The sequence below is a fragment of the Vipera berus genome (genome assembly GCF_964194415.1).
Source record: "Vipera berus genome assembly, chromosome: Z".
In the NCBI taxonomy this organism is placed as follows: domain Eukaryota; kingdom Metazoa; phylum Chordata; class Lepidosauria; order Squamata; family Viperidae; genus Vipera; species Vipera berus.
Genome location: NC_138205.1, coordinates 67794202 through 67808738, shown reverse-complemented (window position 1 = coordinate 67808738; position 14537 = coordinate 67794202). Strand labels below are relative to the sequence as shown.

At 43.1% G+C, this 14537-nt stretch overlaps 1 protein-coding gene and 1 long non-coding RNA gene across 13 annotated transcripts in view; one reads left to right on the top strand and one right to left on the bottom strand.

Moving 5' to 3' along the window:
• The window catches only part of TPK1 (thiamin pyrophosphokinase 1), a 474984-nt gene that overhangs the window by 31734 nt on the left and 428713 nt on the right, over window positions 1-14537 (bottom strand). The gene's annotated exons all lie outside the window — the stretch shown is intronic.
• Window positions 2934-12904, top strand: LOC308676882. 2 transcript variants are annotated; one of them, XR_014028377.1, is made up of 3 exons: window positions 2934-3032; window positions 4529-4621; window positions 12364-12904. It is a non-coding gene; the product is annotated as an uncharacterized lncRNA (long non-coding RNA). The 2 variants fall into 2 exon arrangements; XR_014028378.1 differs by having other exon boundaries at window positions 2986-3032; window positions 4526-4621.

Below are 14537 nucleotides of genomic sequence, written 5' to 3'. Positions count from 1 at the left end.
GTGAGAAGAGAACAGCATCATCTGCAAATGTTAAGTGATTTAAATAGATGCCATTGATTTTTATTCCATCTTTTGCCCAGTCTAGTTTGCAAAATACTTCTTAAAGGCAGGCTGAGAAAAGGATAGGTGATATTATATTGTATTGTATTGCCTTGTCAAACACCTCGTTCTATGTTGATTTCCACTTTAAGATCATTAAGGCAAATTGTTGCCATTGTTTTTTCATATATTGATTGTAATAAGCAGCATCTGCACCTTGGTTGAACAATGCCTTAATTATTGCTTGCTGGAATACTAAGTCAAATGCCTTTTTGTAATCAGTGAAAGCCATACACAGAGGTATGGTGTACTTATTCACCTTTCAATGACTTGCTGAACAACCTGCATATCATCCATTATGCTCTAGCCACTTCTGAACCCTGCCTGCTCCTTTGGCTATGCATCATTTAATGTTCTCAATATTCTTGTGGATGACTGAAAGAAGGCTTATTGGGCAATAGTTCTTTAAATCATCTTGGGCCCCTTTCGACATTTTTCCATGCATCAGGTATTTTTTCTTCTCTGAGGCATTGTTAGTATACTTTTGCTAATATCTTGTTTAAACTGTGTCCACCAGCTTTCAGCATTTCAACCATAACAGTCACTTCCTGAAATTTTGCAATTTTTCATTAATTTTATGGCACTTGATACTTCCTCTGCTAGAATATCTGGCATTTCCTGTTTCGTGCATATTGTTACTTTCGATTGATCTTGATTTTTGTATAATGAATAGAATTTTCCGATTATTTCTAACATTTCCTGTCTTGTTCTACACACAGAGCCATCTTCATGTTTTAATACACAAACCTTCTTTTTTGTATTTATAAACTTGTATTTTGCTCTATTAATCCCTTTGTTTTCTTCAAATGCCTTTTTCACAAGCTTCACATTAAACTGAGACAGTATCTGGAAACAGCAGAACAGAAAAGAAAGAAATGGAGAAAAACTCAAAATACTAAAACCTGCAAATAAAAGGACTGTGGCAAAAGAAAGGAAAGATAATACCAATAGTAATAAGCACCTTGGGCACAATCTCAAAACATCTGGAGCACCATTTGAACACCATCAGCATTGACAAAATCATCACCAGTCAATTGCAAAAGACAGCTTTACTTGGAACAGCTTACATCCTTTGACAATACTTTAATACCATCAAACGACAACATCTCCCTATCTCAGTCCTTGGGAAGGACTCAATAGGGTGGATAAAAATGCCAAATCCTGTCTGTCAGAAACCTCTTTAATGATTCTTTTTGGGACTGCCATTCTAGTAGGAGGGGGGAGATTTTTCTCTGCTGGGAGGAGGCTGGGGGCTGTACTTTCTCTGCTTTGTTCTTCCTCAACTTTGATATATCTCTTTGGGTGTGAAAAGGGGACTGGAATGTGCCAGGGGCCATCTGCCTTGTCTCCAGTCCGTTGCAAGATCCGGTGAAGCACCTGAGAACTGTCCATTATCAGCTCTGGTTCCCGTAACACCTGTGGATTGGCTTGGACGTGATCTGGACAGTTGGACTCTGGGGTGGGGTTTTGTGAAATGAATATTTTTATGTAGCAATTCACTTTAGATCTTGCTTAGCTCTCTTGCTATCTTTATCTCTCAATAAAAGTTCCTGTCAGAATCCATTTATATTTCATTTCTAACTCTCTTTTCTGTGCAAACCCAAATCTCACCCCCCCTGGATTCTGCCATTCCCAAGGAAGAAAAGGAATAAACATGGGAGTTTATTGCTTCCACTTCCTTTCCTTAGATTAACTTTTTGTTTATTTAGCCTGCCTGTTACCCATCACAATAAGATCAATGAGAAGAATTTTCCCTCTCATCTTACAGAAGGGGGTGGGGGAATCTAGTTTGTTTCTTCGAATGGAATGTGAAGGGGTGGGATTGATTCTGCTACGAATGGACTGATGTTTCTCCTTTTCCCACGAGGGGCTTGCCAACTGGAACCCAGCTGATCCGGAAGTGACCAAATGAACTGAGGGGTGGAGTTTGCTTGAGGACACTTAAAAAATATCAATATTTCTTTGATTCCGAAGGAAGATCAGGATACCACTCAAGCAAAAAATTACAGGCCAATATCACTTTTGAATACTGATTATAAGATATTTACAAAAATCCTAGCTAATAGATTAATGAGGGTAATACAACAAGTGATTCATGGTGATCAAACTGGATGATACCTATACTTAAAAAGGATTTAAATTTGGAGGAATGGCAAAAAGGAATTAATAAATTTGTTTGGGCAGGAAAAAAAACCACGAGTTAAATTTAAGATAATGCAAGATACGCGTGAAAGAGGTGGTCTTAAAATGCCGAATTTCAAATTATATTATGAAGCTGCTGCTTTGTCAGCGATAAGTGACTGGTTTAATTTAACACAAGGGAGATTATTAAATCTTGAGGGTTATGATTTGTTATTTGGGTGGCATGCATATTTATTGTATGATAAGAAGGTGGATAGTGTGTTTAAGACACATATTTTAAGGTGTGCTCTGTTGCGAGTTTGGAAAAAGTATAGACATAAGTTAAGCTACAAGATACCCATTTGGGCAATACCAAAACACACAATAGAAAATATAAATGTGGGATTTAAACATGATGAGACTACATATAAGGAAATTTTAAGTTTAGAAAGAAATGTATGGCAATTAAAGCCATATAATATTTTAAAAGAAAAAAAGATTGTACAAACGTGGTTCCAGTATGGGCAATTACAAGCTAGATGGAAAGAGGACCAGAAAATTGGTTTTTTGATGACTGATGAAAACTTGGTAAAGCAAATTAGAGATCAAGGACAAGCACATATAAAGAGGATATATAATGCATTGAAACTGTACATAAGCTATGTAATTTGAGTGAGATGTAAAGGACTGCATTCACTTATATTCATCTATTCACAGAACCTCATCCCTTCTGGTGCTCCACTTTGAAGAATGTAGAATGGGTGAATCAGCTCTGCCCTATGTGGAAACATGCAAGCTACTTGAATTATAAAGTAAATGTCAGCACCCACCTCAATCCACTTCTTAAGAAAGTAGAACTCTTGGAGACAGGGTTTTCCAAGCAGGAACCTTTACTAAGAAATAGAAGATAGCAGGCATAATAGACAGGATCTGAGGGATTCCCTTACATCTCAATAATTTTAAAATGCCCCCAAGCAAACTCCACCCCATAGTTCATTCGGTCAGTTCCAGATCAGCCAATATCCATCCAGGTGGTAAGTCCATTGTGGGAAAGAAAAGATAACAATCTGTTTGCAGCACAATCATTTCCACAGCTCCTCACACCTCTTTCATAGAAATAAAGCAGATCCCGGAGGGTTGTATTTCTTCCCCCCACCCCCTTTTCTAGTTGCCTGGTAAGTTCAGAGAAAATGCCTGGTATAGAAAGCAATTTGTTACATTGTAATGGATAGCAGACAGGCGGAATAAACAAAAGGGTACATTTATGGAGGAAGTGAAAACAATAAAAGCCCACATACCTGTCCCCTCTTCCCATTGGGAATGGCAGAATCCAGGGGAAGATGAGATTTGGTTTTAGCACAGAGGAGATAGTTAGAAATGAAATATAAATGGATTCTGACAGTAATACTCAATTTATGGTTCTTCACTCTGGAACTCCTATGATGCTCTGCCTACTGCAATTGTGGAAGGGAAATTCAGAAAAGTTCCTTATAAATGACTGTCTATATCCTTGTTGATCACAATGGAATGTCTAACCATGTTTTATTATACTGCCTTGTCTGTAGAAATATTAGGAACAGGTACATAGCATCTCTTTTATAAGATTTCCAAAGACATACTGATCTTTTTTATATTCAACTATTGTGGACTGATCAGTACATCTTGAATTTCCGGCAATGATCAAATTCTACTTCGTATGCAGCCTTTAAAATTGGAAGCTAAATTCTGAGCCAGCAAGAGAAATATTCTGGGTTTCCCCTCCCCAAAAAAAAAGTCCTTGTTTTCTGTTCTTTTTGTTGACTTTAAACAATAACAAAATATCCATGGCTTTTGTCCCCCTTTTGTTTTCCTTTGTTTATTTTGATCTATGAATATAAACTGAATAAATTAAAAAAAATTGGGAGGAAGAATTACAAGGGAATTCTATGAGAAGTCTAGTTACATGGCATTATGTAATTTGTAATAGTAAGGACAAATACATTAATAACTGACAGTGAGTAGCCTAGCAAAGATTTCTCCAAATGGAAAATTTGTTCTCTTTACTTGTTGTTGTTGTTAGTTGCGAAGTCATGTCACAACCCCATGGACAACGTTCCTCCAGGCCTTCCTGTCCTCGAGGAATGTTGTCCATGGGGTCTCTTTACTACACTATTTTTAAAAACCCTACCTTTCTGTTAGATAAAACAGTCAGTAGATGAAAAACATTTCTATGTAAAAAACAGAATTGTACCAAAACAAAAAAAGTCAAATCATTATTAGAAGGACAACTAATTTAGGGTATTATATTCTCTCTTTTTAAATTAAGAAGAGCTGCTGGTGATCAAACAACTTTGTGCCTTGCAATCTGACCTGTGCAGCTCCTGTGTTTCAATGGAATACTGGATTCAAGACAATAATCCATGTAAGTGCTCTCAATATCTTTTTATTTAAGCTCCACATAGATAACTGAATGAAACTTTTTCAGTGAAAAAGAGAGAAAGGTAGAGGTTAGTATTACAAAAAAGATGTACTTATTCAATTAAGAATGACAGAGAAGAAAACAGAAGGTGATCCAAGTTACTATGCTTACTCTTACATTGTCCTCTATCTAGTCATCAGCATGTCAGATTTATCATAATTCTGCAATGGCTGCCTAGAATGTTGTTTTAATACTTCTTTTCTGTGCCCAACCAATTCAATTGTCATGTTTCCGATAAATGAAACCCATTAAAGAACTTCAAGGCAAGATTTCTTCCTTAAAGAACACTTTATTCAGGAAACACTTTATTCAGCACTACATAGCTGAACCCAAAACTAGATTCTCTTCCCCCAGATACAAAGTAACAAGTTGCAAGTCCCCACTAAGCAGTCATAATTCATATTCTCCAATTAGCCCAGAGTGTGGGCTCTCTCCCCAGCTCCTCAGCCCACCAAAATGTTATTGGTTTGTGTCCTTGAGTTCCCACGGAGCTGCATAATTATTATGGCCAGCTGAGCTCAAGCATTTACCCCATCTCCCCCTTCAACACCTATCTCTAAACAGAAAAAAGCATGTTAAAAGTAAAGGGGAAATGGCTGCAATTTCCATCAGTTGTCAGAGCAGGAACATCCAATGTTACAGTGTTGACATGCAGCCCCCTTTTACTAAAAGGATAAATCCTGCAATTCCAACAAAACCATAGGTTAGGGGTTGCCTTTCAGTTTATTAGGGTGCTTACGAATGAGCCTGTCAGCTTTCACATCACTAGATTTTACCCAGATGGCCTCAGCTAATGGGTATCCTTTCCACTGTACTAAATACTGCAACTCAAGAATACGCTTCACTCCATAATGTGTCTGTCCGGCTACCACCAGCGGGCCAAGTGCTTCCTTAGGAGGAGGTCGTAGATGCCCGGAAAGGCTTCAATAGGCTACAATGGAACAAAGGGTGGACTTTCCCTAAGAGTCTGGGAAGCTTTAACTCCACTGTAACTGGATTTGTGATCCTTATGATGGGGAAAGGACGGAAGTATTTCACTCCCAATTTCTTACTAGGTAATTTGTGTCGTAAATATTTTGTGGATAAGTAAACCTTTTCCCCAACCTGGAATAACCTTTGGGGAGCTCTCTTTTTATCCACTTGTTTTTTATAGGTCTCAGAAGCCTTTTTTCATTTTGTCCCAAACCTCTCTCCACCCCTTCACCCACTGTTCAAGAGTTTGGGAAGCAGAGGGTTCCTGAGGATACTTAGGTATTGGGTTGAATTCTTTTTCCATGGCAATCTTGAAAGGTGTAAAACCAGTGCTGCTGTGAACAGTGTTATTGTAAGCCAGCTCTGCAAAAGGAAGGAGGTCAGTCAAGTTCATTTGCTGATAATCCACATAGCATCTGAGGTACTGCTCCACCATTGAGTTTGCTTTTTCAGCTGCCCCATTTGTCGACGGGTGAAAAGCCGACAATAGTCCCTGCAATGAGCCAATTACTTTCAGAAAACCCCTCCAGAATTTGGCTGTAAATTGCACTCCCCTGTCAGAGATTATTCGTTCTGGTGCACCATGCAGCTTGTGAATGTGCTTAAGAGTCCTTAAGGGAGTCCTTTGCAGGCAATGAAGTGAGCCTGCTTCGAAAACAGATCAATCACTGTCCAAATCACCATATTTCCTCTACTCACAGGTAACTCAACTATAAAATCCATAGCAATTTCTTCCCAAGGCTGGGAAGGGTCCACAACTGGTTGCAATAATCCAGGGGGCTTTCCCAGAATCCTCTTCATGGTGGCACACACCGCGCAGCTTTTGACATAGTTCCCTACGTCCTGTTTCAAACCTGGCCACCAAAACTGCCGATGAACCAAATGCAGTGTTTTTAAATAGTGGAAGTGTCCAGCTTGTTTTACATCGTGACCGTGCTGGAGAGCATTGAGGTGGAGGGTTTCAGGCAAATACAACTTTCCCCCTTTGTAGGCTAATCGTCTCTGCACGTCAGGGTGGCTTGGTTGTCTTTGAACCATTGATGATTGAGGAATTCCAGTTTTAGTTTTCTTGTCCCAGGATTGTCAGGGTTTGGGACCCTTGAAGATGGGGCTCTTTGAGGCATTAGCTGAGGCACAATTTGCGGTGTAGGTATGATTGATTCATTAATCTCTTCATGCTGACTCTTGTATTGAGGCAATCTGGATAGAGCATCAACTAAAAAGTTTCTCCCTCCCGGTATGTACTTCAGGGTGAAATTAAACCAGTTAAAATACTATACTCACTGTACTTGCTTTGGGGAAAGATTACAAGGAGTTTTCAGTGTCTGTAAATTTTTGTGATCAGTCCATACTTCGAAAGGCACATTGCTCCCCTCTAGGTAGTGTCACCAGTTTAACAGAGCCCAATGAATTACAAAGGCTTCCTTCTCCCACACTGCCCACCTTCTCTCACAGTTGGTGAACTTCTTTGAGGTGTAAGCACAGGGCTGTAGGACCCCCTCACAGTTCTTTTGCAATAGTACAGCTCCAATGGCCACGTCGCTGGCATCGGCTTGAATTACAAAGGGCTTCCCTAGGACCGGCTTGACCGCAAATGGCCTTTTTAGATTCTCAAAAGCAGTTTGACAGTTCATAGTCCATGTTAGTGGCTAGTCTGATCATGAATTCCCCCATCTTTGCCAGATTTTAACAAATCTGAGAGAGGTAAAGCCATTTTGGCAAATGAGGGGATGAATTGTTGGTAAAAGTTGGCAAACCCCAGAAAGCTTTGAAGCTGCTTGCGAGTCTTTGAGGTTTTTGAGGTTCAATTACGGTTTTACTTTCCAGGATCCATTTCAATGCCCTCACTGGAAATTCTGTAGCCCAAATAATCCAGTTGGGCTGATGGAATTCGCACTTCGACAATTTAACATATAGTTTGGCATTCAAAAATTTCTTTAACACCTCTCGCACTAGCTTCACATGGTCAGCTATGCTGTTGCTGTATATCAGGATGTCATCAAGGTACACCAAAACCCCCTTGTATAAATGATCGTGTAGCGCCTGGTTGATCAGCTGCATGAAGACAGCTGGGGCCCCCTGTAGTCCAAATGGCATAACTTTGAACTGATATCTACCCATAGGACAGTTAAAAGTTATCTTCCATTCATCACCTTTTCTTATTCTCACTCGGTAATATGCTTCTCTTAGGTCCAATTTAGTGAAGATGCTCCCCTTTGCAAGATGGGTTAGTAGGTCCTTCAGGAGGGAGAGGGGGTACTTGTTTTCTGCACTCACAGCATTTAACCCTTTATAATCCACGCAGAGACAAAACGACCCATCTTTTTTCTCTTTAAATAACACCGGAGCCCCCACCTGGGATTTGGCCTGTTCTATGAAGCCTCTCACTAGGTTTTTGTTCACTTATTTCTGTAGTTCATCCATTTCGAGGGGGGGTCATGGTGTACATTCTCAGCCTTGGGAGTTTAGCCCCCAGTAATAGTTCAATGGTGCATTTGCCTAATAGGGTGGCAGGATGTTGCACTCTTTTTCACTAAACACCTCCGCTAAATCTCGGTATTCGCTGGGAATGAGTGGTTCACCCAGCCGGGAAATGGCAGCTATCTTTGCTGATTCAATAAATGGCTTAGGCCCTCCAGTAACATTGGTAGAATCAAGAGGGGGCTTGGGACCTATGGGCAATCTCACAGTCTTCACCCCCTTCTCCCACCAGATAAAAGGCTTCCACTTATCTAACCAGACTAGACCTAAGATCAGTCCTCTTTCATGCCTCCACGAAATGGATGAACTCCCAATGCTCACCTATTCCTAAGTGTATAGTGTCAATGCTGCTAACATCGGATGTTCTTGTTTGACAACATAGGGAGATGTAGCCTTTTTCTTTAACCTGTATGTTACTCTTAGAGTTAGAATTAGTAATTGCTGGGGGGGGAGTAGGGAGAATGTATCTCAAGACTGTTTGTAATAAGAGAAGATAAGAATTGGTGGATTGATGAAGGGAGGGAAAGTTTGCATTTTAAACTAATTGGAGAATGTGATTTATGATATTTAATTAAGGGAGGGAATTGTGCTTTGATACAACATGTTTATGGGAGGAGAATTCAGATCTTGGCTTCCAACATGTACGTGCCTAAGCTATGCTACTCTATTAAAAGATTTTTTAAGGTAAACAATGCCTTGAAGTTCTTTGAAGTACTGCATTTGTCAGAATCATGACATATAGGTTCCATTAGATGGGTGACTAAAGTCCCTCCCATTAAGGAGCCATCTGCCTATTTAAACCTCATGGGCCTGGTGAGCAGTCTTGCTCATATACACATTTGGAGGGCAATTGGTGAGCTGATAATGCACCAGGAACATCCTGAGTCTACTAGCACTTTCAAATCCATTTGTACTCCTGTCTTAGGGACTATGAGCTTGGCAGTGAGAGAAAAAGGTAGAACAGGTCAACTCACCATCGAGTTGTTCTCCCCTTTGTCATTGCTGTCATAGGAGGACAGAGTGGTGGTAGGTCCAGCTTGGGCCTCGGTGCTTTCCTGTGTGGACGACGTGACCTGGGTAACAGTTTCTTGTGTGATCCTGCTTGATTGTTTTTTGCCAGCTGTTGGGCTGGTTTCTTCTTTACCGGTGGCCCTGATCTACCTCCCTGTTGGGGGTATGGGATCGGACAATTTGCCGCTCAGTGTCCTTGTTGTCCACACCTGAAGCATTTGATTGGTGGATGGGCAGGTGACTTGGGAGTTTCTGTGGCCACGATGGCTGGGAGGTCTTCATGGAAGCAGCTGCCTGGTCTACTCTGGTTTCAGTCCGGCTTCTGGGAGGGATGGTTTGTTGTAACGAGCAAGCTCAATGTCCAATCTCACTGCTGCCTGATACCACTCTTGCAATTGATCAGGGACAGCCCAGTAGATGCAGGCCTGGGAAAGGTGATAATCTAGCCCCCCCTTGAAGTGATGCACTAGGGATTGCTCAGTCCACCTTTCAATTCAACTTGCTATCTTGCGAAACTCTCGTACATATTCCAATGCAGGTCTACCATCTTACTTTATTTTGTGAATTTGTTTCTCTGCTTTGAGGGCTATGGATTGGTCCTCAAAGCTGGCCCTCAAATCAAGGAGGAAGAGGTGGAGATTTCTCAGATTGTTTAGCCACTCAGATGCTTCCCCTTCCAGATTATTTTTTATTTTATTTTAATTCCATTTACATCCCGCCCTTCTCCAAAGACTCAGGGCGGCTTACAAGCTTAGCAGTAGCCTTCATTCTATGTATATGCCTGCTTATTAGGGCTTTCATACACCCCCCAAGCGGCATTATTACAAAGTCAGCTTAATTGCCCCCAACAATCTGGGTCCTCATTTTACCTACCTCGGAAGGATGGAAGGCTGAGTCAACCTTGAGCCTGGTGGGATGCGAACCTGCACTAATTGCAGGCAGCTGGTGTTACTTAAGGAGGCATTAGCCCACTGCTCCACCAAGGCTCTTATTAGCCATGACAACATCGACCATAGCAGCTGGATCTGGGTAAAAATTGGCATTGCAATTCATGTGGGAAGGTACTTGATTAAGGAAGAAAATCAGCTTCTCTGGATCGCCATCAAAAGTCACTTAAAGGGGTGGGGCCATCATGAGCTGCTGCACCCCCCATTGCTGCTGCATTCCTAATGGTTGTTGGCCTCCCTGCAGTGGCTGCTACATTCCCTATGGCTGTTGACCTCCCAACAGTGGCTGCGGCATTCCCAATTGCTGCAGCCCCCCCCAGCTGCTCTGCATTCAGGGGATGCTTCCACCCATATTGCTGCTGCACCCCCAATGGTTGTTGACCTCCTGGTGGTAGCGGCGGCATTCCCAATTGCTGCAGGTCCATTGGCTGCTGTGCGTTCATGGGCTGCTGTGCATTCATGGGCTGCTGCCCCACTCATGGCTTTTGCTTTCCTAACAGTTGTTGACATCCCAGCATTGGCTGTGGCATCCCCAATAGCTGTAGGCCCCACAGCTGCTGCAGCGCCCCAACCTGTTGCTGCCTGACCAATAGGTCGCACAGCTGTTAAATCAAATCTTGCTGAATGCCCACATTGGGACCTTCTACCTGTGCAGGCCTCAGGCTCTGGCGGTGATGCTCTGGGCTATGTGACCAATAGTAATGATGGTCAGGGCTCCCACAATACCTGTGACAATCTGGGCTTCAACTGTACTGGTGGTGGCTCGGGCTTCGGTAGCAAGGATGTCTGTCGGGTTTGTCATTGTAGTTCCGCCATCTGGAGCTATCGCAGTGGTGGTGCCTGTTGGTAGATCATGATGATCTATGCCGACCAGAGGTTCTCTGGTGGCTGGGGCTCTTGTGTCACGAGTGGTGCTCTGGAGTTCTAGAGGAGCAGCGACAACCCAGACTGTGTCCTGAGTGGTGGCAGAGACTCTCCTTCCTTACCAGGTTGGAGGTTAGTGCTGGTGGCTTTGGAGGTGGGGAAGCTGCTCACGTCCTGTCGATGGGGCTGGGGCTTCTCTTAGGCACAGATTGGCATCAGCCCCGATGGTCATCGTGTTCACTTGCAGGTGAGGAATGGGAGAGTTGTTCCCCGCTTCTCACCTCTAGCCCCTCGAAGCTTTCCACTAACTTCTCCATTGATTGGCTGTGGACTGCAGACAGGTACTTCCATTCCTCAGAGTCCTCAATGACTGCCAATCTCTTGGCTCCCTGACGGTCCAGGGAGCATGATTCTCAAGATTCCTGCCTGCAGGTCTGCCTCAGTCATTTTTGAAGAGCTTGTCTTTGGCAGGGTTGCCTCAAGATGCTCTTGCGTCTTTGGTCTTGCCCCCATCTGCCAGGCATCCAAACTTTCTCTGCTGGTGCGATGGCTTGTGCTCCCTCCACCAAGGCAGCAGCCTCAGCTGGGTGCTACTTACAGGTGCTTCTTCCGTCTCCATGCTGAGATCTTCCCCGAGTCTTTGTCAGCCTATTCCTCAATTTAGGGAGCTCAGGACCTCAAGGTGGTCAAGGTAGAAATGAGTTTGGGGTTAATGTCATGGTTCCTATAGATAAAACCCATTAAAGAACTTCAAGGCAAGATTTCTTCCTTAAAGAACACTTTATTCAGAAACAAAGTATCAGCACTACATAGTTGAACCTGGATTCCCTTCCCCCAGATACAAAGTAACAAATTACAAGTCCCATTCCCACTAAGCAGTCATAATTCACATTCTCCAATTAGCCTGGAGTGCGGGCTCTCTCCCCAACTCCTTAGCCCACCAAAATGTTATCGGATTGTGTCCTTGAGTTTCCATGGAGCTGCATAATTATTATGGCTAGTTGAACTCAAGGATTCACCCCATCCCCACTTCAACACCTATCTCTAAACAGAAGAAAAAGCATGTTAAAAGTAAAGGGAAAATGGCTGTCAGAGCAGGAACATCCAGGATTCAAATATGTGAACAACCGGTTCTCTATGTGGATGCCGCTTCTGGAAGTCCACTCTGGGCCTGGGCAACAAAAAATTAGCTACTGGTTCTGCCGAAGTGGTGCAAACTGGCTGAATCCCACCACTGGGAACTTCCAATGTTACACCATTAACATTAATAATTGTGACAGAGGAAACAAACATATACTGAATTATTTTCCTGTATTGCAGTCCCTTTGGAAAACATTTGTCACTTACAGAGAAAGTTGTAGGAAAGAATGGCACTACGGATTTGAAATTCAGTATGTCTTGATTTTACAGTTGTCTGCCTTCATATGTCAGCTCAGAACTCTCCTGACCACAAAGAAATGAGATGATTCCTGTCATACAGACATGTCTACTGCAAGGAAATAAACTGAAGAGAAAGGAATTTTTGTGCAAGTTTCAATGAACAGTATTATGTACATTTAATCTATAGTACTAATCCAAAACTTTCTTAAGAATAATCTTATAGTCTCAGAAAGGATGAAAAAAATATCAAAGTTTTTAACAACTTTCTTTTGGGACAAACGAAAAGGAAAACAATTTCCATTGTGAATATATGATATAAGAAAATAAAAATCTGAGAGTACCTATTCCAAACAATAAATTGTGTTAACTTAGCCTCAAGAATGAAACAGATTTGTTCTGAAGATTAAATTCCATTCAGTAAAAACAATGGAAATGGTTTCTATTCTTCCTTTTATCTGTTTTATGAAAAAAACAAAGGCAACCTTCAAAGTTAGTAGTATAATAAAACAACTGTAAAGCATCATCTATTTAAATCATACTGAAATGTGGAAGATAAATCCTGCTTTGTACAACCAAGTTAATTCATACAATTGTTTTAAAATTTTTACAGAGATCAAAAGGGCAGATACTTGTCTGTTTTGCTACATTCGATTTAGTTTCAGTGTATAAATAATAATGAGAAAGAGAAAAAAAGAGATGAAAATAGAGTGCTTAACTATTTATAACACTTTGAATTCCTAATGGATTACAGGTCACTTGGTTAAATATTTTCATACTACACCAGACATGTCAAACACAAGGCCCGGAGGCTGGATCCAGTCTGTGAAGTAGTTTCATGTGACCCATGAAGCCATCCTGGAAACAGAGAGGGAACGGTCCCTACTGCCTTGGCCCCGGCCCAGGCCAGCCGGGAGCCAATGTACAATTTCTTGGTGGCCATCTATGCTGAAACACATTCAGTCTTAGCTCCACAAGGCTGTCTGGAAACAGCAAGGTACCAGCCCCTGCCATGTTGGACCTGCCCCCTGGGTGCACGCTGGGGAGGTGCCACCCTTTGTGAGGAATGAAGAGATGCACCATCACCTGGAAGTGGCCAGTACATGGCCCTGCCTACTTTGGATAGGCTGGAGGCTGGACAGCATTGCACTTCTCTTCAGATTCGTGCCACCCAGCTCAGCCTCTCAGTGCTATGAGAGCGCCCTGCTGCCTGACAAAACTGGGCAGGCTAGGGGCTGGCGGCATTGCACTTCTCTTTGGATTTGCACCACCTGGCTCAGTCTCTCAGCTCTGTGAGGAGAGCGCCTCACTGCCTGCCCAAACCAGGCAGGCTGGGGGCGGGGCGGCATTGTACTTTGTGCCGCCTGGCTCAGCCTCTTAACACTGGGAGAAGAGGGCCCTACTGCCTGCCGAAACTGGGCAGGCTGGGACTAGGTGATATCGCGCTTCTCTTCGGATTCATGCTGTCTGGCTCAGCCTTTTGGCGCTGAGCAGAGTGCCCCACTGCCTGCTGAAACTGGGAAGGCTGGAGGCTGGGTGGCATCACACTTTTCTTCGGATTCACACTGCTCAGAGCCTTTTAGCACTGTGAGGAGAGCACCCCACTGCCTGCCAAAACCAGGCAGGCTGGGGGCTAGGCAGCATTGCACAGGTAATATCGACTTTCACACTGTTCATGGGGTCTCCTCCCCCAGAGCCCACCAAGCCAGATATGTGAAGTAGGCGAGGGCCATGTACTGGCCACTTCCAGGTGATGGTGCATTTCTTCATTCCTCACAAAGGGTGACACCTCCCCAGCTGCGTTTCTTGCCTGTTTTTCTCCCTCCCTCATCTCAAATGTTTTCCCACTACTCTGTTCAGGAAGGGAAGGGAAGGGAAGGGAAGGGAAGGGAAGGGAAGGGAAGGGAGGGGAAGGGAGGGGAAGGGAAGAAGGAAGGAAGGAAGGAAGGAAGGAAGGAAGGAAGGAAGGAAGGAAGGAAGGAAGGAAGGAAGGAAGGAGTCTGAGGGAAGTCCTGCCTTAAATCCTACCATGCTACCCTTTCACCATCCCCTTGCCCCCTCCTCCTGGCCTATGCTGTGGGTCTCCCATCCTGTTCCTAAGGAAGTTTTGGATACAAAGCCAGGTCTCCTGACATGGAGAGGGAGTGGGCCTCCCTCTGACTTTGCCCTCATACCCAACATGAACAACCTGGCTAAGAAGAGCAAGC